The sequence below is a fragment of the Leptonychotes weddellii genome, chromosome 6, assembly GCF_054177405.1.
Source record: "Leptonychotes weddellii isolate Sample4059 chromosome 6, ASM5417740v2, whole genome shotgun sequence".
NCBI lineage: Eukaryota > Metazoa > Chordata > Mammalia > Carnivora > Phocidae > Leptonychotes > Leptonychotes weddellii.
Genome location: NC_138374.1, coordinates 10,952,810 through 10,977,815, shown reverse-complemented (window position 1 = coordinate 10,977,815; position 25,006 = coordinate 10,952,810). Strand labels below are relative to the sequence as shown.

Below are 25,006 nucleotides of genomic sequence, written 5' to 3'. Positions count from 1 at the left end.
CATGGGGGGGGATTTTCCCATACCACCAAGCAATTCTCTCTGACACCGGCTCCACCCCACAAAACTGCCCGCCACACTTCTGACGCCAATCCTAAAATTTGTCACCTGTATACTTCTGACCCACAGGCTATAAATAAGAAGTTCCCTACTAGAGTGGCTCAGAACCCAGGAAAACAGTTGACTTCCTAGATAATCGGTTTGTATGCTGATGGGTGCAAACGAAGCGATACATAGGGCAAGGTCTGGAAGGGTCCCCAGCATAGGAGCTCTGTCCCCGTGGAGTTGGGTGTGCCACCGTTCTAGCATGAGCCATCGGTGACTGATTCAACCTCCAGCTCCTCTCTCCTTCCCCAAGGTGGGGTGGGGATGGAAAGTTCCAAGCCTCTAATCACTTGGTTGGCTCCCCTGGCAACCAGGCCCCAGCCTTAGGGGATTTCCAAAAGGCCCCTCATTAACATAAACTCAGGTATGGTTGAAAGGGGCTTGTTAAAAATAACAAAAGACACCGTTTCCCTCTTACCACTTAGGAAATTCCAAGGGTTTTAAGAGGTGCCAGGAATAGGATAAAGACCAAAGACATATTTCGTTTTATAAACCACAATATCATACCCCCGCCGCGGGCTGCTGATGACCACGGGACCTAAATGGCCCTGGATCCTCCCAGGTTCACCTCTAGCGTTTGTACATTCTAGTTCTGCTGCGGACACGCTTTCCTCTAAGCCTCCTCCCCTTCACTGTTACCAAACCTCTCTCAGCCAGTATCCCCACTCTGTGCTCCCACAGCACCTCACACTTCCCCCATTACAACTACCCACGCACCCTACATTGAAACGGCACCAGTCCACCTGCTGGAGAAAGCCTACAATGTAGAAATGAAAACAAACAGAAACAAGCCAGCCAGAGATGGGGAGAGCAAGCACCAATGAGATGCAGTCATCAGCTGGACATTCTTTCCAGAGGGCTTAAAGCTGAGAGGATGTGAAGCCCAGAGCTGCTGCAGCCATCTTGTGGCTCTGAGGTTAGGGCTTGAAAGAAGACAACAGGAAAAAGGAAAGAGAGACATGTCGGAGAGAAAGGCTCGCCTCCCACATGTATGGCCTCTGGGATTTCTGGTCCTAATGAAAACAATTACCCTGAAGCCCTGGCTGCACATCAGAATTACCTGGGACACCTAAAAGAAAGAAAAAGAAAAAAACCACTCAAGCCCGGTCCCGTCCCCCAGAGATTCTGATTCACGTGATCTGGAGTGGAGCTGCCCTGGCGGGATGAGGAGATAAAGGACAGGACAGGAGGAGAAAAATCGCATTTCAGCCAGACCTTCTCGTTTTGAAACGCTCGGTCTGATAAAGCCTGGCTCCATGCGATTCATGCAGAACAAACGCCAGATAAATTTATTAGTTTCCTTTCTCCTCCCTATCTATCTGAAAAAGTGGGAACTCCTTGACATTTTGGTGGAAAGTAGGAGCAGAGACTGTAACGAGAAAGCCTTAATTCTAGAAAGCGAACATAGGGACCGCTTTTGGGAGAAGGAGGAGCACTCCTTCACTTACTGAGTCAGCAGATAGTCTGGAAACGAGATGCTGACCCAGCGAGGGGCATACAGCCTAGAGGAGGTGGTCGGCAAGCAGGTGCAAAGTGCCCGCTAGGTCAGGGAGGGGGTGAGCGGGACAATCTGCCTGAGAGTCCTGGGCGCACCCCCACCCCCGGCACCCCAGGGACTGACCATAGGAGTCAAGAGGGAACGGGGGTAGGCATGGCTTGCTGGGCAGGGAGACCAGCTCACTCAAACGTTTGGAGACCCAGCGAGGCATGCCCTGGCCTCCAGCTGCTCAGGTGAGGTGAGGGAGAAGAGGACCCTGAGGCCCGGGCATGGAGGTCTGGAGCACGGGCCCTGTGCAGGCCCTGGCGGGCTGCTGGCTCTGCACAGAGGAGTCTGGACCTGGCCCGAGCCAGCTGGACCAGGGGGGCCTGACAAAACCCCTGGCAGGGGGCAGAGGCTCTGAGCCATCCCCAGGTCCACACTTAGCCTGAGATGTCACCCTGAATGTATTTAAAACTATTTTGGACTGAGCCCCTGGTCAGTCCCCACTGCCTGTCATCTGCACACACTGAGTTGGCCCCAGATGGAAGGTGTAAGGAAGTCAAGAGCCCTTTGGGGCACTTCATGAAACACCCCAACACCTGCCATCTCTTTCCAACACCCTGGGGCAGCTGATAGAAAACTGGCCAAGTGGGTGCTCTGGAGGATTGTAACACATCCTCCCCTGTCCCCCCTGTCCTCCTCCTGTCCCCACAGGTGGCTGCAAACTTTGCAAACTCCTCAAGTTCCAGTGAGGGGGCGCTGACATCCCCACTGCGCTCAGAGGCCTTGTTCTGCTGTTTGAACTCCATGCCCGGCCTGGGGTGGAGCCTTGTTCAACCCTTACCCAGGCTCGCCCCCGCTCGTGGGTGACCCGCGTGTCCCCCGCGTGTCCCCGCACCACTGGCGCTCTGCAGGCAGCCCGGACTCCTCTCCGCAGGCCGGGGCTGGGGAGTCAGGGCTGGAGGCAGTCAGAGCGGCAATGAGAGCAAAATGATACGAAATGCATTACCATCCCGACAGCTGACAACAGTTAATGCTCTCAACAACCCTACAGCTAGGTACGATTTTTATTACCTCCATTTTCCAGGTCAGGAAAGTGAAGCCCAGAGAGGTAAAGGGACTTGCCCGATGGCGTTGGCCGGAATCGCACCCCGGCCCCCCGATCCTGAGTGCACAGCTGCACCTGTCACTCGACATCACAAATCCCCGGACAGAAGGCCGCGGTGCTCTCTCTGGGCTTCGACAGGCCAGCATCCCTGGGCGGTTTAGGCTCTGGCTACAGGACCAGGGCTCTCCAAGGGACCCTGAGCAGGTCACCATCCTGACCGCAGCCCCTGAAAAGAGGGTTGTACAGGAGGCCTGGAGCTGTCCCCCCACAGCGCCTCACTGTCGTCCCTCCCCACCACCACCACCCAACTGCATTTTTAGCCACCCTCTTGGGGGACGCATAAAGGTCTCTGGCTTTGGGAAGAACACCAGAGTTTCCAGGAGTGGGCACTGGGCAGATCCCTGTTGACACGGATGACGGTTGGCAAGCATCAGGGGGGAGAAGCGGGAGGAAGCAGAAATGCTTCTTTCCAGCCGCGCCGGTGACTCAGGGGCCGTGCCAGGCAGGTCACAGGCCAGAACTTCAGTGTGAACTGGGACTGAACACCTGAGGGGGCAGAAGGTGTAAACCTCCCTCTCAGGGGGCGTGAGGGTTAAATGAACTAATTCAGTGAAGAACTCAGGACAGAATCCGGCCTGCAGGAGCGGAATGGGCTTCTCCCTCCAGCACTTTCTCCAAATGCCACCTTAGCAACACCTCTGACCACCTGTCCCAAAGCTGCCCCCACCCCCGAACTCTCCAAGCCCCTCTTCTGCTTTTCTTTCTGTCCTGAGTACTTTTCTCAAGATCAAACCCAGCTTGCCTCTGCGCAGAGAGTCCGCATGGCTCAGGCATGGCCAACCCTAGCCCCAGGCCCATGGACCAAGGTGGGTCCCTTACCCTGGTGGGCTCCCAACCAGTGCTCCTCAAGCTTGAACAGGCAGAGCAATCACCAGAGGATCTGGTTAAATGCAGAAAGTAAAGCAGCAGGGGCTGGGTGGCTGGGAATCTGCATTTGTTTGTAGGTGATGCTGATGATTCTGGCCCCGGGCTTGAAATTCAGGCTCTAGAATTTAGGACTCCTGTTCCTCCCATTTTCCTTTTCTCTCCCCGCTCCTTCTCGCTCTCCCCTTCTCCCTCCTGCTTTCTGCCTTTCTCTGTGCTCTCTTCGCTCCCACTCTCTCCCTTGCGCCCTCTCTTCTTGTGTCTCTCCATCATTCCGGCTCCTGATGCCCACCCCCACCTCCCTTCTCCTCTCCCCTTCCCGTCTCTTTCCCCACCCCCGCCCTCCCATTAGCAACCCCAGGTGGTAACTGGCACCTGCAAGCATTGTCCATCCTGCAGAGCTAAACCATCAGCCCCCCCACCCGCCCTGATTCTAGGGGGCTCTACGACAGCACCTGCACTCCTTATTTGCAGAGGGAAAGACAACGGTTAAACCAGAACACCGCTGAACTTGGCAATTCAGAGCTGGGCTCATTGCATTCCCTTCTTAATAACCACATAATGACTCCTATTAACAGCCCATCAAAGGCAATCACTCTTCGGAAGGAACAAAAGCTCCCACGAGCTATTTTCTCACCGTTTGTAGCAAACACTCTCCTTCCACACCTGCATCCTGGCCACTGTCCCCCTTCTGAGGGCAAATCTTACAGATTTGTCTTTCTCCTGGCCTTCCTCCAGCAGCCTCTCCGCCGCCAGTTCCTCGCTCACCCTTTCCCACAGACAGGCTGGGAACCTGGGGGGAAACCTGCACAGTCCTTTCCTCCGGTTCCCTTGGGGACATTTGAAGGAGGCACAAAGAATCATCAAGAATAGATATGATCTGGGGTGCCTAGCTGGCTCAGTTGGTAGAGCATGTGACACTGTTGGGTGTAGAGATTACCCGCCCAAAAAACAGATACAATCTGTCTTGCAGAAATACTCGTAAATGCCTGTGTTTGCAAGCATATTTATGCAGCATGGATTGTAAGCGTGGAAAAAACGGAAACCACCTCCGTGATCATCACTGTCAAATGTAATACCGGAGAGCCATGAAAGAGGATTTCGGCTGCCTCCATCTTGACCTCAAACTTTCTAGTTGGTTCTTCCTTCCAGCTTGTCTCTTCGCTCAGGCAGACGACCCTAAGGGCAAAGCACCCCCTGATGGGAACGAAACTACCTCCTCAAGCATAAGACCTCCCAGAGCCTGCAAGCCCTGCCCCCTTGATTGACTCCAAGACAACCATGGATTTGACCTTCACTGCCCACCTACAGTACCCACCCACCTTTGCCCCACATTTTCCTTATATAAACCTGGAAGAATTTCCAGCACTTGGGAGACGGTCTCTGAGACATGAGGTTGCTGTTTTCCTGGTGTGGGCCTCGCTGAAATAAATTCCTTTCTTGTTCTTTCCCACCGCTGGTTTCTCTGTCTTTGGATTTTGTCAGCAGTGAGTTGCTAACCCTGGTCTGTTTGGGACCCCAGGAGCCAGGTACTCTGGCACCCCTGCGCCCCAGCTACAGCCAATTTGGACCCAATTAGGTCCAAAACAATAATAATAGCCTACATTGAGTTCATTTACTGCATGCCTGCCCCTACTCTGAGCACTTTATTATCTCATTTAAAATTTAAAATCACAACGTCCTGGCCCAATGATTTCCCAGCGAAGGGAAACCAAAGCTTAGGTGTTACTGCCTATTTTTGCCCCAAACGGAATTTCACTCCACACCAACCAATCTCTATGCTTTAAGCACATTTTAGCTTGTTTTTTAGGCAAAGACCACGCCAAGTCAAATTATAAATAAAAGCTTCTAGAAAGTAACTAGGATATCTGCATGACCTTGGGGTAGAGTTCAGAGCAAGCAGTGGGTGTTATTGGCCCTTTTCCTCCCATGCATAGTCTCTCCTGGCACATAGAGAAAGTAGGAGGGCGGCCTGGCAGAATTTGCTCAGCCTATGAAGTTCTACTTTACATTTCAGTTCAGAACTCCAAAAGGAAAAGAGAAGGTTATAAACTCAAGGAAGGGGGACCCCATCCCTGACCTTGCCAAATGAGACCTGATCATCTGGGTGACGGACACCAGGGGGCGCCCTTCGGACAGTGCATCCAGTCCTGGCCAGCCGCTCTGGCTGGAGTCAATTGGCCATTTGTGTCCCTGCTGTCTTTATCCCCCTCTTCCTCTCTGGCAGTGAGGTGACAAAGGATCAGAATTTCCTGCAGAGGTCAGCAACCGGGTGGGGGGAATGGCTGAGGTACCACCGTGCCCCCCACAGCACCCCTCAGTTCACAGAATGTCTTCACCTCCTCACCTTAGCCTCCCCTGGTCAGGAGCTTCTATCCCCATGTCATTGACAATGTGGCTGAGCTTCAGCAAGAGTGTAGTGACCGGTCTGAGGTCTCTCAGCAAGTGGACAGCAAAGCCCAGCTCCTAAACCTAGTGCCACCTTACTGCCCAGATCCCAGTCCAGAGGCTCTTCGGAAGCGTCATTACATGGTTTACAGATGTAAGTGTGGGCAAAATATATAAACCTGGGCTGAGGGCGGGGGGTGGGCATGGTCCTGTATTATAGACCTGTGTCCTATCCATTGGCAAAACCAGCGGGAATGGTGTTACAAACTACGGACTCTGGGTGATAATGTTGTATCCATGTAGGTTCATCAACTGTAACAAATGAGCCGTTCTGGTGGGGGGTGTGGATCATGGGGCAGCTGTGCACGTGCGGGGGCAGGAGGATATGGGAACATTCTGTACCTTCCTCTCGATTTTGTTGTGAACCTAAAACTGCTCTTTTTAAGTCTCAATAAAAATAATCTCAGACAGTCTTAAGTACTAGAAACCAAACAAGGAGCAGTGCAGGAACTGACCTAAAATCTACCTGAGCTGAAATGTGCTTTGTCTCCTCTTCCTGGAAGAGGATTCTCTTAAGGGCTGGAAGTGCAGCTCCTAGCTTTACACTCCCCAGGGCACGTCTGCCCTCCCACCCAAGGCCGGGGTGGCTGGGTGCCCCATGTCTGGGACAGGAGACTTAATTTAAAATGACCAAGACCTTATTCGGGCCCCAATGCTCAGACAACTAACAGAATCTTCCCATTGCCACCCCTGCTGTTAAGTTGGGAGTTTCTAGCTCCCTCCCACCCCATCCCTTGAGAACAGACCTTCCTGATGTTCTAGAGTTCACCTGAGCTTCAGAGGACCTGGAAACATGAAGATGGGTTCCAGAGAAGCAAGTCGGTAAGGATCTGTGGCTTGACAATGACCTCGAGGGCCAGAGAGCCCAGCACAGCATGACCACCAATCACTCTGAACTCACCGTCAACTAAGGCCACCAGCAGCCACTGCCCGCAGAGCCTGGGACGGCAGGGCCCTAATGCCCAGAGCTGCTCCCTGCTCTCTCCAGGCCCCAAAGCACCCACCATCATCCAAATTCATTCACACATCGAGGGCAGCCTGAGTGCCCTCCCTGGCCTGGGCGAGGGGCTGCAGTGGGAACTAGCGCCCCGCTACCCAGCTGTCCCCATCCTGCAGACTCCAAGCAAAGCATCCCAGTTCCTGTGACGGGCTCCCCGACAGTGTGCAGGCCCCAGCTGGAAAGCAGCAGCCTCTGCCCTTCAAAACCAAAAGGTGCATAAACATTTTGCCATCTTAAGGGACAAGGTCGGGTAAGCTCTGAAAGCGGCCTTGCGCTTGTGGTGGGTGGGGTGCGAACAGGAGCCGGGCGACCCCAGCCCCTTCTGCTCCGACACCAGACTTGCCCTCTGAGTATGAGCTGCCCGAGGGCTCGAGGGCCTGGTCGGTGGGTGGGGGGCTAATCATGTATGATTACCCTGGAGCAGTGACAGGCTGAAATCTGGGCCTCCCTGTCATCAATTCCAAGAGGCAGTGCAGCCTCCTTACACCTGTGAGGTCCCCTGGTAATGCGGCTTTCCCTTCTTTATACCAACCTCACCCTGTCCTGTGAGGGAGGCTGAGCGGGGACCATTGCTCCCATTTTACAGACGAGGAAATGAAGGCCCAGGAAGTCATGGGACTCTCCCTAGACACCACCACCCCCACCCGGGGCCCCCTAGCGGGCACCCTGCCTGCCTGCCTGCCTAGCTCTAACTCCACGCAGGAGGTCACAGCTTCTCTCTTGGTCACAGCAGGCTTTAGGGGACCTCGGGCTGCCCATTCAACGTGGGAGGCGCCGGGGGAAGCCTGCGGCCACCCCGATGGCTTCTCTCTCTCTTTAGCCACCAGGCTCTCAGAGGTCCCTGGCCTGCGCTCGAGGGATGTGGCAGCTCAGCCACTGCTCCCAAAATGCCTCGGCAGCTGTCATCTCACCCCAAGGATCGTCATTTGTGGAACCAGGCTGCTTTCTTCAGGAAACCAAGAAAGGACGCTGTGTGGGGGCTGGGAAAGTCGCCTCCAGCTTCTTTCATCTGCAAGTCGGAGCCAAGGGCACCCGGGGCAGGCAGAGCGAGCCAGCCAGTGAGGGTGGTGGTCAGAGCTACGGTGACTTCTCCTGCAGTCCCAGTGGGCTGAGACCCCAAGCCAGCTCCAGACGTTAGCCGCACAGGCTCAGAAGCTCCTGCCTGGCTGTTTGCTGTTACGGCACAAAAACTGGTTTGTATTTTCTCCTATAAACCCCAGGCTGCTTATAGAGAGGGTGGGGGGGTCAGGGGGCGAACACATTCACATTAGCCAAGGGAAGAGCTCAGAACGTGATGGCCATGATCACAGAACCTTCCAGACATTAAAATCCCAGTTTTGTCCTTCGGGAGGGGATGCCTTGCTTCCAAGGCCCTGGTCTATCTTTGGGGAATTCTCTACTGTTGTCAATTAAGTTGGGTCCCTCCCAGAATTCATATGTCAAAGTCCTAGCCCTCAGGGCCTCAGAATGTTACTGTGTTTGGAGAAAAGGTAATAAATGTTAAATGAGGTCTTTGGAGCAGGCCCTAACCCAATACGATTACTGTCCTTATAAGGAGAGAAAATCAGGACACAAGCACACACAGGCAGAAGACCACACGAGAACACACGGGGAAGACCACCATCTCCGTGCCAAGATGAAGGACCTCAGAAGAAACCAAATCTGTCGACACCTGGATCTCAGACTTCCGGCTTCCAGAACTGTGAGACAAGACATCACTGTTGTCTAACAGACAAGCAGATACACCCGTATTTATCCCCAGCAGGCAAATACACTCCCCTGTAAGCCTTGACAAGAGACTGCAGAAGCCAAATATACCAGGTACTTCCCTGGGACTGGTCAAACCGAAGCCTCCCCTGGAACTTGAAGTGAAGCAGAGGATCAAGTTTGGTGAGGTCACAGGAACACCACACTCCCAGGGACCACGAAACATAGCTGCAGCGACCACCTGTCTGGAGTGGACACAGGTGGGTTGATGCACGAGGCCACCCTTTGGCTCTTCCCCCAGAGCACTGATGACAGAGGGCCTGCCAAGGTCAGATCAGCTGGCGTCACCACTGGGCAGAAAGGAGTTCCCATAACAGACCTGGGACTGCTACCCTAAGGAAGGCCTCACCTGGGAACTTGGATTTCCCTAGTGTTCCTACACTCCTGACTGAAAAGAGGGGCTTCTCAGCTTATCAATTAGGGAATGCCTGAAATGTCTGTACAAATATTGTGGCTTATGCTGACTCGTGCTTTCCTCCTGGACGTCTGGAGTTTTGGTACATGCTAGGGGGAGGGTACCCATGTAAATGACCCCCAGTAAAACCCTGGACTCCCGGACTCAGACAAGCTTCCACGGTAGACAACACTCACACCCGCTATCACCACCTGATGCTGGAGTCCTGTGTGACTCCCTGGGTCAGGACTCTTGGAAACTTGGGCCTGGTTTCCTCTGGTCTTCGTCCCATGCCCCTTCTCCTTTGCTGTTTTTCTTTGTGTCCTTTTGCTTAATAAATCTTAGCCATGAACATGACTATCTGCTGAGCCCCAGGAGTCCCTGTAGGGAATCATCAGAGCTGAGGGTGGTCTTACAAAGCCCCCACATGCCCAACGACCCACCCCACCCCCATCAAAGATGGCCTTTGGACCCTCCACTCATTCAGACCATGTTCTCCCCAAGCTAGTGACCCAGACCCCCATCCCCGCACCAGGTCTCAGGGGCCTGCCTTAGACCTGCTTGGGGAGCCTGCTAACCACACAGGTTCCTGGGGCTGGTCCTATTCTGCTCCGTGGGTCTGGAGCCAACATGGGAAACTGGGTGGTCCACAAGCCTCCCAGAGGGTTCTGATGCCCAGTCAGGCTTGGGAACCCCTGGTTTAGAGGAAGAGCCCCCAGCCCAGGAGCTGGGTATCTAAGGGTCAGTACACACTTAGCCACCGACCTGAGGGGCTCTCTCAGGAATAATTTCTCCTCGGGGCTTCATTTTCTTCCACCACCAAGTGAGGGGTTTGGGCCCAGCTCAGGGCTCTTAGTATTTTCATGCTTACAGATCCCTTTGTGAATCTGACGAAAGCAACGAAGCCTCTCCCTAGGGCACACACGCGTGCATTTACACACACACACACACACACAGAGGCACAATTCTGTCTCCAATTTAGGAGCCCTCAGAGAGTCACATGGAGAGTCCCTGGCCCGGGTCACCTCTCAGGCCTTCCCTCTCTCACTGGAGGATTGTACCAACAACCCAACCTCCTGTCACCTCGGGCCCCCCAGCTCAGGAAACAGTGTTTCTTGCACCAGTTCCCTAACGTCTGTAAAATCACAAACACCAAGACTGGAGTGGTACAGACAGAGACGTAGGGTTAGCATGAGCATGGTTATTAAATTTCCATATTCAGACATGCACCACCACGGTCCTCAGGAGTCCGTAGAAACCATTCTGTTCCCGTAATCAGATCTGCGCTGCTTCAGCCGATTCTCAGCTTCCTCCCGCAGGTGGAACGGAGGCTCAGCTCCTGTTCCCGGGTCAGTCGGCTGCCTTTGAGTGCAGGCAGAAAGAGGGATGCAGGACAGATAGACATCACCTCCTCTGAGGAGCCCTCCTGAGCCCCCAGGCATGATTCATTCCTGCCTCCGCCGGCTCTGTATTTTTGTGTGGGCTGTCACGACAGCTTTAGAGAGGGTCCGGCGGGTACTATGGTTCCTTGTGTACTTAGCTACCCTCCCCAGACCGTTAGCAACCCCACCGCCGCTGAGCTGCCCGCTGCTTCCCTGGTATCCGGGAGGTCTTGGCAAATCCCCCCCCTCAGCTCCAGTGGTGAGCCCCTGACCAAGCCCCGGGCAGAGCGGGCAAGTGCCTGAGCACAGTGACGGGGCCAGAGGTGGGCATGTGACCTAAGTCAGACCAGTGAGATTCAGTCCTGGGATTTGTGCTCCAACGGCCAGAAAGGAGGCATTCCCTTCCCACGGGGGCTCTGAGCTGAGTGGGTGGAAGCCCGATCCGCAGGTGGCCACTCCGCTGTGGGTGGGAGCGTGTGCCCGAGACAAGCTGGATCTGAGGACGGCAGTGTTAAGCAACAGAGAGAAAGGTAGAGTCCTGATGATCTTGTGTGATGCTCTGAACTCGGCCATGTGTGAAGCCAGTGGCCTTCTTGAGCATCCCGATTTCATCAGCCGATCAGTCCCCTCTTTCTTAAAGCCAGTCTAAGATGGGTTTCTGTCGCTCACAACCAAGAGTCCTGGATAAAACTCCCAGATTCCTAACTCACTTCTGGTTTACTGAGTGCCTTAGAAAGGGTACATCCTGAGGCACAAGGCGGTGGTGGCTTGCTTGAAGTCATGGAGCTGCTTAGTTAGAGAGCAGAGACCAGAACTCAGGCTGCCTGGCTTGCAGACCATTCTCCCTATGAGGCACTCACTACCTCTCCTTCTCCCCTCCCCAGGGGTCCAGCACTGGCTCACACCCAAAACCACCCCAAAGCCAACACATGGAGTGAGATGCTCATTCAGCAACATCCCACCCCTCTCTCAAGACCTGGCAGGGTCCAGACCACACAGAAGCAAAAGTCAAAAAGAGAGGCACCCCAAAGTGTTGGAGCAGAGGCTGCTTAGAGCCTGAAGGTGGATTTTTTCATCCAGACTTGAATCTGGAGTCAGTGGGGAGCCAGCGAGAAAGGGAAAGATAAGAGTCCTGAGGTGTCATCCGCAGTTGGTCCCTTGACTCAGCTGCTGCCCCCGGGGGAGTCAGCCTCAAGGACTTCACACACCAGCTACTGTACCTGCTGACTTCACTGGCAATTCGCTCTCTGTCCTTGGACCGCACGCCGGCCCACGGAGGGATGGTTTACACGTCATAACAGAGGATCCCTGCCCATGGCGGTAACTATCAGCCTGGCTCCTGTGTCCGATGTCGGGATGTTGAGAGTGTGGTTGCAAATCCTGAGAATAAGTTTTCTCCTTTGTTGGCTAACTTTTCACTATTTTTGTAATTTCCTTGCATTGTGGTTTTAGAATATAGTCTCCATATGATAGTCATTCTTTGGTATTTGTTGAGACTAGCTTTGGGCTCACAAGTGATCAAGTTTGGCATCCTTGAAGTTCTTTATAGTGGCTGTTCTCTGTAGACCAGGAATGATGTTGGCATCAAACTAGGCTTCCTGAATTCAATAGGAAAGCTGAAATCCTAGGAAGCAGAAGCCAAGGGATGGTATTCAATCACCAGAGACAAGGTTAGCATGGTTTCTGTAATGAGCAACAGAACCTAGTGTTATTGGTCTGACAAGCAGAGATGTTTGGTGTTGGCTAAAGATCATGGCGTCCCTAGGACTGAAAGAGATGGGCACTCTGCTACTGACTTCATTTGTATAAAGAGGAAAGCTCTAGGTCAGGTGAGCAAAGATTTGGCTTGAATGAGCACAAGAGAGTCAGGGCTCCTCAACCCTTCCCAGACTTTAGCCAGTCCAGAGGCCCAGAGGCCCTGAAAATAATGCTGTATACCAATCCAGAACTCAGTGCTTAAAACATCATTTATTCTGCTCATAAATCTGCATTTTGGTCAGGGCTCAGTGGAAATAGCTCTCTATTCTACTTGGCATCCACTGGGCAACGCAAAGGCTGGGGGCTGAAATCATCTGAAGTCTCATCCAGATGTCTGGCTGTTAAAGCTTAGAGGGTGTAAACATGTAAACAGCTGACGGCTGGAACCCCTGGGCCCTCAACCACCTCTCTCTATCTTGATGTGGCCTTCGCATGTGCTCTCTCCAGAATGGCAGCCTCAAGGTAGCTGGTAGACTTCCTGTATGTTGGCTCAGGATTTCCAAGGCACATGTCCCACATATATGCGTGCATGTGTGTGTATATATGTGTGTGTGATATGTGTATGTGTGTGATATGTGTGTATATATACTCACACGCACGTGTGTGTGTGTGTAAAGAGACAGAAAGAGAACCACATGGAAACTATATTGCTTTTTATAACCTAGCCTCATGCCACCAACACTACTGCCATTGTGTTAGGATTCTTTAGAGAAACAATTAATAGTATATACACAGGTAGACAAAAGAAGAGATTTATTGTTGGAATTGCCTCACATGGTTATGGAGGCTGAGAAGTCCCACGATGTGCCATCTGCAAGCTGGAGAACCAGGAAACCCAGGGGTGTCATTCGGTCTGAGCCCAAAGGCCTGAGAATGGAGGCAGGGAGGGGTGGGGGAAGCTGATGGTGTGAACCCTGCTATGAGTCGGAATGCCCAAGAACCAGGAGTGCTGGTGTCTGAGAGCAAGAAAAAAATGGACATCTCAGCGTAAGCAAGAGCGAATTTGCCCTGCCTCTGCTTTTTTGTTCTATTCAGGCCCTCAGCATTTTGGGTGTTGCCCACCCAAACTGGGGAGGACCATCTGACTTACTCAGTTCACTAATTCAATTGCTAATCTCTCACAGACACACCCAGAAATAATGTTTTACCAGGTTTCTGGCATTCCTTAGCCTGGTCACACTGGCACATAAATTTACCCCCATCACAGCCACGTTCTGTGTTGTAGAACTCAGACGGGTCTGGATTCAAAGGAAGAGATCATAGGCCCTACCACTGAGTGGTAAGAATCTCAACGTCATATGCTAAAAAAGACCATGTGAGGGACGCCTGGGTGGCTCAGTTATTGAACGTCTGCCTTCGGCTTGGGTCATGATCCCAGGGCCCTGGGGTCGAGCCCCGCATCGGGCTCCCTGCTCGGCAGGAAGCCTGCTTCTCCCTCTCCCACTCCCCCTGCTTGTGTCCCCTCTCGCTGTGTCTCTCTCTGTCAAATAAATAAATAAAATCTTTAAAAAAAAATAAAAAATAAAGAAGACCATGTGAGATGAACTGCATTCCACAGAGCCATGTCTGGAAAATACAATCTGCCACAGTCCCCTCGAGAAAGAACTTTGCTACCCTGAAACAGCCTTCCACCAGGTTATCAGGTTTTGCTTTGGAGAAGGGGAAATAACTAGACTTTTAGAGATTACTGGACACTGGCTCTGAACAGACACCCAGATGGCGTGGTGCTTTGATAAATGGAGAACATGCACGAGCTCAACAACACCCACCTCTACTCCTTAAGGCTCACCTGGTGGCAATGTCCCCATTCCCCAAGGGGACCAGCTAGTGATCTGGTGGCAAGCTGATGACACTGGATCACTTCCATCATGGAAGGAGTAGCAATGTTTTCTCATTGGAATGGAGTATTTAAATACAGATTTGCCTTTCCTGCTGCCCATGCCTTTGCTAAAACCACCATCCATGGACTTACTGAATACCCAAGCCACAATCGTGGTATTTATGGGAGAGCCAGTACAGGGAGGAGACGGTGCTGTCCACAGATGAAAATAAAATATGGACAAATTGCAGAATTAATATTTAATCTTCAGCTATTTCAGACTTATCAAGGGTCCTTTCTGGTAATTTGAGACCAGCAGATGTTATGTTCCAGGGAAGAATTAGTTAAAAGAATCCTGCCCCACCACATCACATTTGAAGTTATGATGAAAATTTAGCTTGAAGGAAAATAAAACACCTTCTAATTTATTATAGGAAAACATTTCCTCAACTGTCCACCGAGCTTTCTACAAGTTGCAGACCCGGAAACACGTTGATCACTTGATTCCATTTTTTTTTAAATCCATCATAACTTTTATTCTCACAGTCACACTGAAAACAGTACCTATGTCCCAGGGTTGCATCACACGAAATAAATCTGAACTCTTCCCCAACAGCTGAATCCATGCATGGCTAAGTTTCCTGGCAGAAAGTCCGCTTTCTGTCCGTCCATTTCAAATGGACTCCTGTCTGGATCCTGGCCCCAGTACCACCAGGGGACCTGCCTCTGACCGCCTGGCCAGCTCCTGGCTGCCCTCCGATGCCAGCTCTGTCCCCGACAGGTGCCAGTGCTATGGGTTCGGGCTCTCGTATTCCTCCTGTTCTCTCAGCCACTGGCAGGTCAGAACTGGATCATCAAGGCACTGCCCAAGCCCAGCCTCATTCCTGAAGTAGGAATGTTGGCTGGAGGGGCTAGGTCTGTTTGTTTTCTTCAAGTCTCCTTGCGAGGTAAGTTCAGACCCAGCTTGTCCTTGAAGAGAAGTGTCAGCAGCTGCAGAAAGGGCCTCAAGATGGCCATATGCACTCATCCCTTCCCTGATTCGCTCAATCGCCCTTCACTAATTTTAATGATATATGGTCTCAGAGCTGTGGGCTGAAAAAGGAGCAGGGAGGTCCTACCGAGGAGGAGGACGCTTGCCAACGGCAATAGTGCAGCACAGAAGTATGAATTCTAACTCCAAGGAGGTACGTGGTGGGGGGGCCCCGGGGTGTCAGGGAAGTTGAACTGGTCATTTGTCCTTCAGATGCAAGGAGGAGAACCCCGTTTCAAACCAGCTCAAACAAAAAGGAGATGTACTGGCTCACCTAATGGGGAAGTCAGGAGTATCTGCTTCAGGTACAGCTGGATCCAGAGGCTGAAGCAATGATGTCATCCAGGCTCTGTCTGTATATGGTTTTCTTCTGCACAGAAGTGCTCTTTTTATGCGGGCAAAATGGCCACCAGCAGCTGCCGACTCATGGCATCATGGGTAAGCAGGGACAGCAAAAAGAATACTTGTCTCTTGCAATATTCTCCTACCAATCTCAGGGAGGAATCTGATTGGTCCTGTTTGAGTCCCATGCCCATCACTGATCCAGTCTCTGTGGCCAAGGGGGGTTGGATCCTCTGATTGATCAGCTTGTGTCATATGCGCACCCCCCCACCCCACCCCACCCCACCCCTGGCAGGGGCAGGGCTGTGACTGACAGCCCTACCACACCACGAAGCATGAGGGAGTAGAAGGAGCCTGGGAAAGCAAGCGAGGCAGATGAAACTCACTTTCCCAGTCAAGTGCTGAAGGTCTCACTGAGGAGGTGGCTCGTGAGCGGGCCTTGATGGCTGGGCAGGATTTCCTGGGGGAGACGGAGGCGAGCAGAGGGAAGAGTTGTGGGACAGGAGTGACCCCAGAGAGTGGCTGAGAAGGACAGTGCCAGAGACTGAGTGTTTGTATTGCCAGGTGCTCCTACAAATTTCTGTATTTTTCACACAACATACATAGAGATAAACATACATACCAACTGTCTCATAGGACAAAAAAGGGGGGGGTCCTACTGTTTCATGATCTTGTTGAACAGTGCTGTGTATTAACATTTTTCCATGCCATTGCCTGTCCTTTCATGTAGCAGTGAAGCATCAGCTCCCACGGGGGAAACCGGCTGTTGTCACAGAGGCGGGTCGGCAAGCCCCCGGCGTCGGCTCACTCGGGCCCTGTCCAGTCCGTGCCGCAGCTACCGCTGTGTGGCAAGCTCCCTTCTGAACGGGACACCCCCGTTCGGCACGCCCCGGCCTCCCCCAGCGGATTCCAGGGCGCACGCACCCTCAAGCTCGCAGCAGCCTGCGCAGCGATCACACGACCTCCTGGCCCCGACCCTGGGCCTTGCCTCCCCAGAGCCGCCATCTCCTGCCCTCCAGCTGGACCCAGTCCCTAGGCAGACAGATGGCCCTTGACTTTACCTCTGGCCTAGAGACAAGGTGTGGTTGGTTCAACCAAACGCCATGGGTACACCCTGAGCATGTCCAGACAGTCAGGATTCATCTTTGGGCTATCAGGGGACACGTGGTGGTTTTTTCCTGTGAGTGGACAATGAATACTCTTTGGCTCCAGGAAGGGAGCTATTCATCAACAAAATGTCACCTCGGGGGACATCAGGGGCTCTGACGTGTATCCAGCCTCCTGGGAGGCAAGCCCGTCACACTGAACCTTTCCCGGAGCGAGGGCAAGTGTAGAGATTAAAGGATAGCAGGGGACACACCCAACAGGACTGCAGGCCACTGGGAGGAAGACCACAGGAGAGTCGGGGCCCACAGGTTAAGAGCCCTGGCTTCAGAGCCTATCAACCTGGAATCAAAGTGCCTTCCATCCCTTGCTGGCTGTGTGACCTTGGAATGTGTTCATTTCCTCTCTGAGCCTCACCCTCCACATCTATAAAATGGGATTATCCATAATAACTATCTCCCGGGGGTGTTGGAGGTTAAATTAAGTAACAGCATAGAGCTCTTAGCACACTGCTGGACTCATGACCCACAATCACTCATTATTGACCTGGTGGTTTTGAGAAAGGAAAGATACCACATAAGTGAGTACAGGGACATGATAGACATACCACACATCAGTCTATGTGTTAATCATTTTCTAAACTGTACTCTACATAGCCTGCCTTCTTAAACAGATAATTCAGAATTAACAGCACCAAATGCTTATATCCTGCCCCCATGTAGTAATATCTATAGAGGCGACTGGATGCAAGTTATTTGTTCAAATGCTAAATGGCCCAACCCAAGGTGGCTCCGTTCTAACAGTGCCCATATGAGCTTTTTTACAGTTTGCTGGTCTCCTCCCTCCGTGTCAGGTTCTCAGCTTTAACATCACTCCCTCCTCCATCACCACCAGTGTATGGTCTGAGCTGAGACACCAGATAAAAGGGCCTGTTACAAATGTACGTAAAGTACGAATTAATAGGTTCTCAGAGAGGACCCGACTCCTCTGCACAGAAAAATACTTTCGTAGAACTCTGAGATAGTTACTTACCCGAGGCCTCTTACTCTCAATTCCTACTCCTCAGCCTCATCCTGGATGGCTGAGGTTTTGGGGGTCAGACCCCTGGAAAAGTGACCATTATTATGCTCATCTGACGCGACTGCTCACATAGAGAGTGCTTCAAGATGTTTTACATAATATGTATTATTATCATCGCTGAAATGACTGCCACTTTCCTTTAGTATTTTTCTAGAACTTAGAGATTTCATCTGAGTTGGACTAAAGCCTCTGATGCGCTGGGTTTCTTGTTCTAGCCCCTAATGACACTCTGAAGACGATGAGGAAGTTATACCGAGGACAGCCAACCGGTGGCCTCTTCAAGACGGCCTGTGTTTCCAAATCATGTGATCGCTCAGCTCGGTCTCCTCATGCCACACTCCCTCTGTTCCCGGGCGTGTTCCTCGGTGCCTTTATCCTGCTCTCAGGGCGCTTCCCTCAGCCAGCAGACATTTGCAAAGTTCTATACTGTACCAGGTCCTAGGATGGGCACCAAGGCCCTTGCCTCCAGAAGCCCCCATCTGGGGAGGGGAGCAGACCAGTTGCAGAAGTCAGTAGGACTTGTGACTAGGACGTAGCAGGTACAAAGTCTCTGGGCTCTCAGAAGAAGTGACCAACTCCTCCCCTGTAGAAAAGGGGAAGTTTGACTGAAGAGAGGACATTTGAGCTGAGCTCTAGATGCCAAAAAGGAGAGAGGAAAGGTCCTGGCAGAGCAAAGAGCTTGAGCAAAAGGCACAGCGATGTGAACATTCACAACTTGTCTGGAGCTGAGGGAGACTGGGCAGAGGCTGAGGCCAGAGTGTAAAGGTCCCATCAGTGTCCAACAACCATCATAGACACAGTCCGAGCTGGACCAGGAAAGGACCCAGGAATCCCCTGGGGTCCCTTACTTATTGGCTGGAGCCGATCCCAGGAAGTCCCCAGTCCTGTTTTAAGATTCAGGAACTCAGGGGCGCCTGGGTGGCTCAGTCGTTAAGTGTCTGCCTTCAGCTCAGGTCATGATCCCAGGGTCCTGGGATCGAGCCCCACATCGGGCTCCCTGCTCAGAGGGAAGCCTGCTTCTCCCTCTCCCACTCCCCCTGCTTGTGTTCCTGCTCTCGCTGTGTCTCTCTCTGTCAAATAAATAAATAAAATCTTTGGGGAAAAAAAAAAAAAAGATTCAGGAACTCAAGGTTCCACATCAGTCAGGTCCACCCTGGACCCAGGCAGATCTTCCAGAGTCTGTGACCACCTGCTTGAGGCAGCACATCTGGACAGGCTCCAGCCCCAAGTTCACGTTTCCACAGAGCGGCTGATCCTCTGGCCAAATAGGTTAAAAATAATCTCGGGTAGATTTCCAGACCAGACTCTGACGCATTCAAACCAAAAAGACTCAAAGACTTTGCACAGTTGATGAAAACTAAAATATCAACAGGCTGCTCCAGCTCCCGGAGCACTTTGCCCAATCGGTGATTCAGCAAGAGATATTTGTTCACTGAGCACCTGCCAGACACAGAGGAGAGCAGGGAGTTTGACACCATCCCTTAAATAAACCAGGGTTCATCTGTTCAGCAGCTAAAAAGAGTGAGGTGGCTTTATATATACTGACCTGGAAAGCTCCTGAGACACATTAAATGTGAAAAAGGCAAATTGCCGAACAATACATAGGATCTCAGATATACTAAATTTAAAAGAGTGTGTGTGTGTCCATACAAATGCACGGACTACCTCCCAACAACCCCATGACGTAGTATTATTAACCCCATTCTGCAGATGAAATTATTAAGGTTCTGTGAGGTTAGGTAATTTGACCATATGGCTAGTAAACTGTGGAACTGGAATATAACACCACCAAGATTTATAAGCAAATTTTCTACAAGAACTGGAATAATACACATAAACTCATTCATTCATTCAACATACATGAACTGAATGTCCACTGTGTGCCTGACACTATTTTAACCTCTGGAGAAAAAATGTTGAGTACTGGAGCGCCTGGCTGGCTCAGGCGGTAGAGAATGCAACTCTTTTTTTGTTTGTTTGTTTTTTTAAGATTTTATCTATTTATTTGAGAGAGAGACAGAGAGAGCATGAGCGGGAGGAGGGGCAGAGGGAGAAGCAAATTCCCTGCTCCCAGGACCCTGGGGTCACGACCTGAGCCTAAGGCAGACGCTTAACTGACTGGGCCACCCAGGCACCCCGAGCATGCAACTCTTGATCTCAGGGTCCTGAGTTCGAGCCAACCTTCGCGTGGAGCCTACTTTAAAAAACAACGATGAAACATACAAATGAAGTCCCTACTCTCATGGCACTTCTATTCAGGGGTTGCCTCTGGGACGAAAGCGATAGAGGGTGGGAGTTGGGGAGATGAAGGAAAGTATTAGCCTTGTCTGTACTATTTGAGTTTTTCAAAATAGGAATTAACCCTCTATTTGAATAACTAAACTGTATTTGTAAGATTTTCACTGCAAAGGTCCTTTTGCCTTTGGACGTATATATTCTTCAGGCCTACTGTCCAACTGCTAAGTGCTTATTTCTGATAAATTTTGCTTACTTATTTTTTGTAAATTTAAATTCAATTTCGTTTACATACAGTGTATTATTAGCTTCATGGGTAGAATTTAGTGATTCATTAGTTGCATATAACACCCAGTGCTCATTACATCAAGTGCCCTCCTTAATGCCCATCACCTTGATAAATTTTGTTTAAATTACTACAACAGTATTGTGCATTCAGAAAAGTAAACTACAAGGACACCTGGGTGGCTCAGTCAGCTAAGCGTTTGCCTTCGGCTCAGGTCATGATCCCAGGGTCCTAGGGTCAAGTCCCACATCGGGCTTCTTGCTCGGAGGGGAGCCTGCTTCTCCCTCTGCCTGCCGCTCCCCCTGAGTCTCTCTCTGACAAATAAATAAATAAATAAAATCTTTAAAAAAAAATGTAAACTACAGATCTAGGGGCACCTGACTAATTCGGTCGGTAGAACCTGCAAATCTTGATCTTGAGGTTTTAAATTTGAGCCCCACATTGGGTGTAGAGATTAAAAAAAATCTTTAAAAAGAAAAAGAAAAAAACAGAAAAGTAAACTACAGATCTATACCACCTGCGGAGACCTTGCTAGGCACCTGCCACTCTGCTAAATCTTTTACACACACCATCTAGTCTGACACAGCTACACTAGAAGGTAAGAACAGCCATTGTATAGACCATTTCTCAACGAGGAGCAATTTGGCCCACAGGGACATATGGCAAAGCTTGGAAACATATTTGGTTGTCACATTGTGGGGAGGGGGACAGTTGCTATGGCATCTAATGGATAGAGGCCAGGAATGCTGCTGAACATCCTATCACATGCAGGATAGCCCTTACAATGAAGAATTATCCGTCCCAACAGGTCAATAGCGCTGAGGTTAAGAAACCCCACTGGAGATGAAGAAACTGAGGTTCAAGAGAATAACTTGCTCAGGGTCACACAGCTGGTATGGCGGGCAGAATAATGGCCACCGAGACTTGTGAATACGTTACCCTACGTGGCAGAGGCTAATGAAAGCTGTTGTTATTAAGGTTGTCAAGGTTGTTAATGGAATCAAGGCTGTTAATCAGCTGATCTTAATCTAAAGAGATTAGCCTAGATTATCCAGGTGGGCCCCATGTAATCCCAAGAGTCCTTGTCCATGAAAGGTGGAGGAGGGAACATCAGTATCAGAGAGACTTGAATTAAGAGACTCAGTTGGCTTTGAAGGTGGAAGGTCTGTATGACTCCAGAGCCTAGCTCTTAACACGACCCCATATATATGGACATTAAAAATCATGACCCTGTGTTTTCATATGACAAATATGTTCTGGAAAATATTTGCCATACACTTTTGTTTGGGGGAAATATTTGCCGTGAATAGTTGTTTGTTGTTGCCATTTAGCATTTGTTGTTGTTACTTTTTTATGCATTTTCATATTGTCTGGTCTGGGTGCTTTTTCCTTTTCCTTTTGGGATTGCATCCATTATCTAGATGCTTAGAAAGACCCTTCCAGTTCAGAGATGGGGGAAGTGTTTATACGCATTTCATTCTAAGTTGTCTGTGTGTGTCATTTCGTTTCTTAAATTTAACTTTTTGATTTATAACTTCATTATGATCAAGAGCTGCTGACCATGAGGGCAAAGTTCCCTGCAACTTTTTAAAGCTGTAAACAGAGCCAAATAACTACCCAGGAGACATTAAAGTTTGGCTAAAAGCGATCCCAAATGCAACACAACTAAATTATAAGCATTCTTGCTGTGTCCAGCAGGGCTCCTCACACAAGCAGACCCAGGTTCAAATTTCCTTGTCTTCCACTTCTTATCAGAGTAGATGTTGGTGGCTTTCCTGGACCTCCTCATCCCAGCACACCACCTTCAACCTCACTAGGAAGCAAGGGTCCAATCCTGGGGCTCCCTGTGCTCCCTTTCCCTATCCACGATCTGCCACTGCCAGAAGGAAGGATGGAAGCTCCTCGAAGCCACCGTAACTGCTGACTGGTGTCTGCCCTGGTGGAGAAGACCAATCATCAAAGAGGTGATGCATGTATTCACCACCAGATTGGCAGAATCAAATATTCTGTTAATGTTAAATGTTGACAAGAATGTGGTAGAATGGGAACTCTTGGGGGCGCCTGCCTGATTCAGTCAGTAGAGCATGCCACTCGATCTCGGGGTTGTAGGTTCGAGCCCCACGCTGGGTATAGACATTACTTCAAAATAAAATCTTTTTTTTTTTTTTAAGATTTTTAAAATTTATTTGACAGAGAGAGACACACAGGGAGAGAGGAACACAAGCAGGGGGAGAGGGAGAAGCAGGCTTCCCTCGGAGCAGGGAGCCCACTGCGGGGCTCCATCCCAGGACCCTGGGATCATGACCGGAGCCGAAGGCAGACGCTTAACGACTGACCCACCCAGGCACCCCCAAAATAAAATCTTTTAGAAAAGAATGTGGCGGAACTGGAACTCTTGTACACTGCTAGAGGGGGTGAAATTGATACAATCTATTTGGAAAATAATTTGGCAATATCTAGTAAAGTTGAAGCCATACAAAACCTATAATTGAGTGATGTACATTTCCCACATTACAGTCTTATTTATTCTCTTGTTTACTGGCCATTCAATTTTCCTCTGCTATCAGTAACTTTTCACCAGTTTTTCTTTTGGGTTGTATGAATCATAGCAAATTTTTAGGTGTTCTTTTACGTGTTCTGGGTGCGAAGGCCCTTCCTTATCAATCACATGTACTGCAAATAGCTCCTCTCAGTTTGTGACTTGTCTTTATACTCACTATATGGTGTCTTCTGAGGAACAGGAGTGCTTAATTTTAATTAACATTTATTAATGGTACAGTTAGTGAGGTTTGTGCGCGTCTTGTTTAAGAAATCCTTTCCTTGGGTGCCTGGGTGGCTCAGTCATTAAGCATCTGCCTTTGGCTCAGGACATGGTCTCAGGGTCCTGGGGTCCAGCCCTGAATCCAAGTCTGGCTCCCTGCCCAGTGGGAGTCTGCTTCTCCCTCTCCCTCTGCCCCTCCCCCCTGCTCATGCTCTTGCTTGCTGGTACTTTGTTTCAGATTTTTGTATGTTCACAAATGAGCATGGCTTGTCATTTTCCCTTCTTAGACTTGTTTTATATCAGGTTGCACTAGCCTTGTAAAATGAACGAGAAAATGATTCTTTTTTTCTAAACTCTAGAATGGCTTGTGTAGAATTGAAATTATTTATTCCTTGAAAAACAGAACTTATCTTTAAAGTCAACAGGAGAAAAAAGAATAAGGTCAACTGGATCTGGTGCTTTGTGAGATTTTTAAACTCTGATTCAATTTATATAAATGTTGCAGAACATCAAGGTTTTTAAATTCTTCTTGGGGCACTTGGGTGGCTCAGTCAGTTAAGCATCCGACTCTTGATCCAGCCCCAAGTCGGGCTCGGTACTCAGCGGGGAGTCTGGCTTGAGATTCTCTCTCTCCCTCTGCCCTTCCCCCCCTCAAATAAATACATACACACATACATACGGTCTTGAGAGAGTTCTTGTTTTCCAGCAATTTTTCCATTTCATATACATTTTCAGATTTATGAAGCATCAAGTCACAGAACTGCTCAATTGCATCGTGTCTTTTATTCTTGATAAACCCTGCGAAATTAATTGTATTCGTCTTTTATAAGAATCCACTGTTTAGCTCTGTCAGCCATCTATCGTATCTCCGTTCCCATTTCATCAATTCCTTCACTTATCTGTATTATGTTCTCTTCTAGTTATTGTCTGCTGTTGATTTCTAATGAAATGGAATTGTGGCCAGAAAATCCAATGTGACACCAATCCTATCAAATTTGTTAATACTTGGTTGATGGCACAGAATCCGGTCAACTTTTATAAATGCGCTATGAGTGCTGGAAAAGAATGTAAATTCTGCACTTTTTTTTAAGACTTTATTATTTGAAGGAGAGAGAGAGCATGAGTGGGCAGGAGAGGGAGAAGCAGGCTATGCACTAAGCAGGGAGCCCGATGTGGAACTCGATCCCAGGACCTGGGATCATGACCTGAGCCGAAGGCAGACGCTTAACCGGCTGAACCGCCCAGGCACCCCAAATTCTGCAGTTATTGAAAAGCAGTGTTTACATACGATTTTATATAATGACATGTATATATATATGTAGGTACATGTAAATATATAAAGTCAAGCTTGTTAACTGTCACTCAAATCTCCTATATCCCTACTGATATTTTGTCAGGTTTTCATTCATATGCTTTGAAGCTAAATTATTAGGTATTTAGAATTGTTATATCTTCCTGGTAAATCGAGCCTTTTACATGACGTAGCCACCCTTCTATCCCTAGTAAAGCTTTTGCCATAAAGTCTATTTGCCTCCTATCAGCACAGCTATGTCAGCTTCCTTTTCAGCATCTACTGGCACGTCTTCTTTCATCATTTTATCTTTAACCTTTCTGCATCCTTACATTTTATATGTGTTTCTGACAGGATATACAGCTGTTTTTTAAGTAGGTGTGGAGCCTAATGTGGGGCTTGAACTCACAACCCTGAGATCAAGACCTGAGCTGAGATCAGGAGTCAGACGCTTCACCGAACCAGCCACTCAGGCGCCCCCATATAGCTGGGTTTTAAATCCAGTCTGAAATTTTGTATTTTAACAGAACCATTTCGTCCATTTACATTTATTATAAGGAATTTATGTTTGGATTTATTTCAACCATCTTATTGTATACTTCCAATTTGTTCTACCATTTCCATGACGATTTTCTTTCTGTCACGCTTTTTTTTTTTTTTTAATTTTATTTATTTGACAGAGAGAGACACAGCGA

The 25,006-nt window shown here is 49.8% G+C and overlaps 1 long non-coding RNA gene across 4 annotated transcripts in view; it reads right to left on the bottom strand.

Annotated features, from left to right (window-relative positions):
* LOC145722128 (uncharacterized) overlaps positions 1-25,006 on the bottom strand; it is a 59,319-nt gene that overhangs the window by 26,157 nt on the left and 8,156 nt on the right. The window contains exon 3 of one of the 4 annotated variants that reach the window (XR_014146164.1): positions 15,854-18,321. The exons of 2 other annotated variants lie outside the window; for them this stretch is intronic. This is a non-coding gene — a long non-coding RNA (uncharacterized LOC145722128). Of the gene's footprint in view, positions 1-15,853; positions 18,322-20,555; positions 23,819-25,006 lie in introns of those variants that run through there. One more of the 4 variants, XR_014146167.1, reaches the window with a different exon arrangement.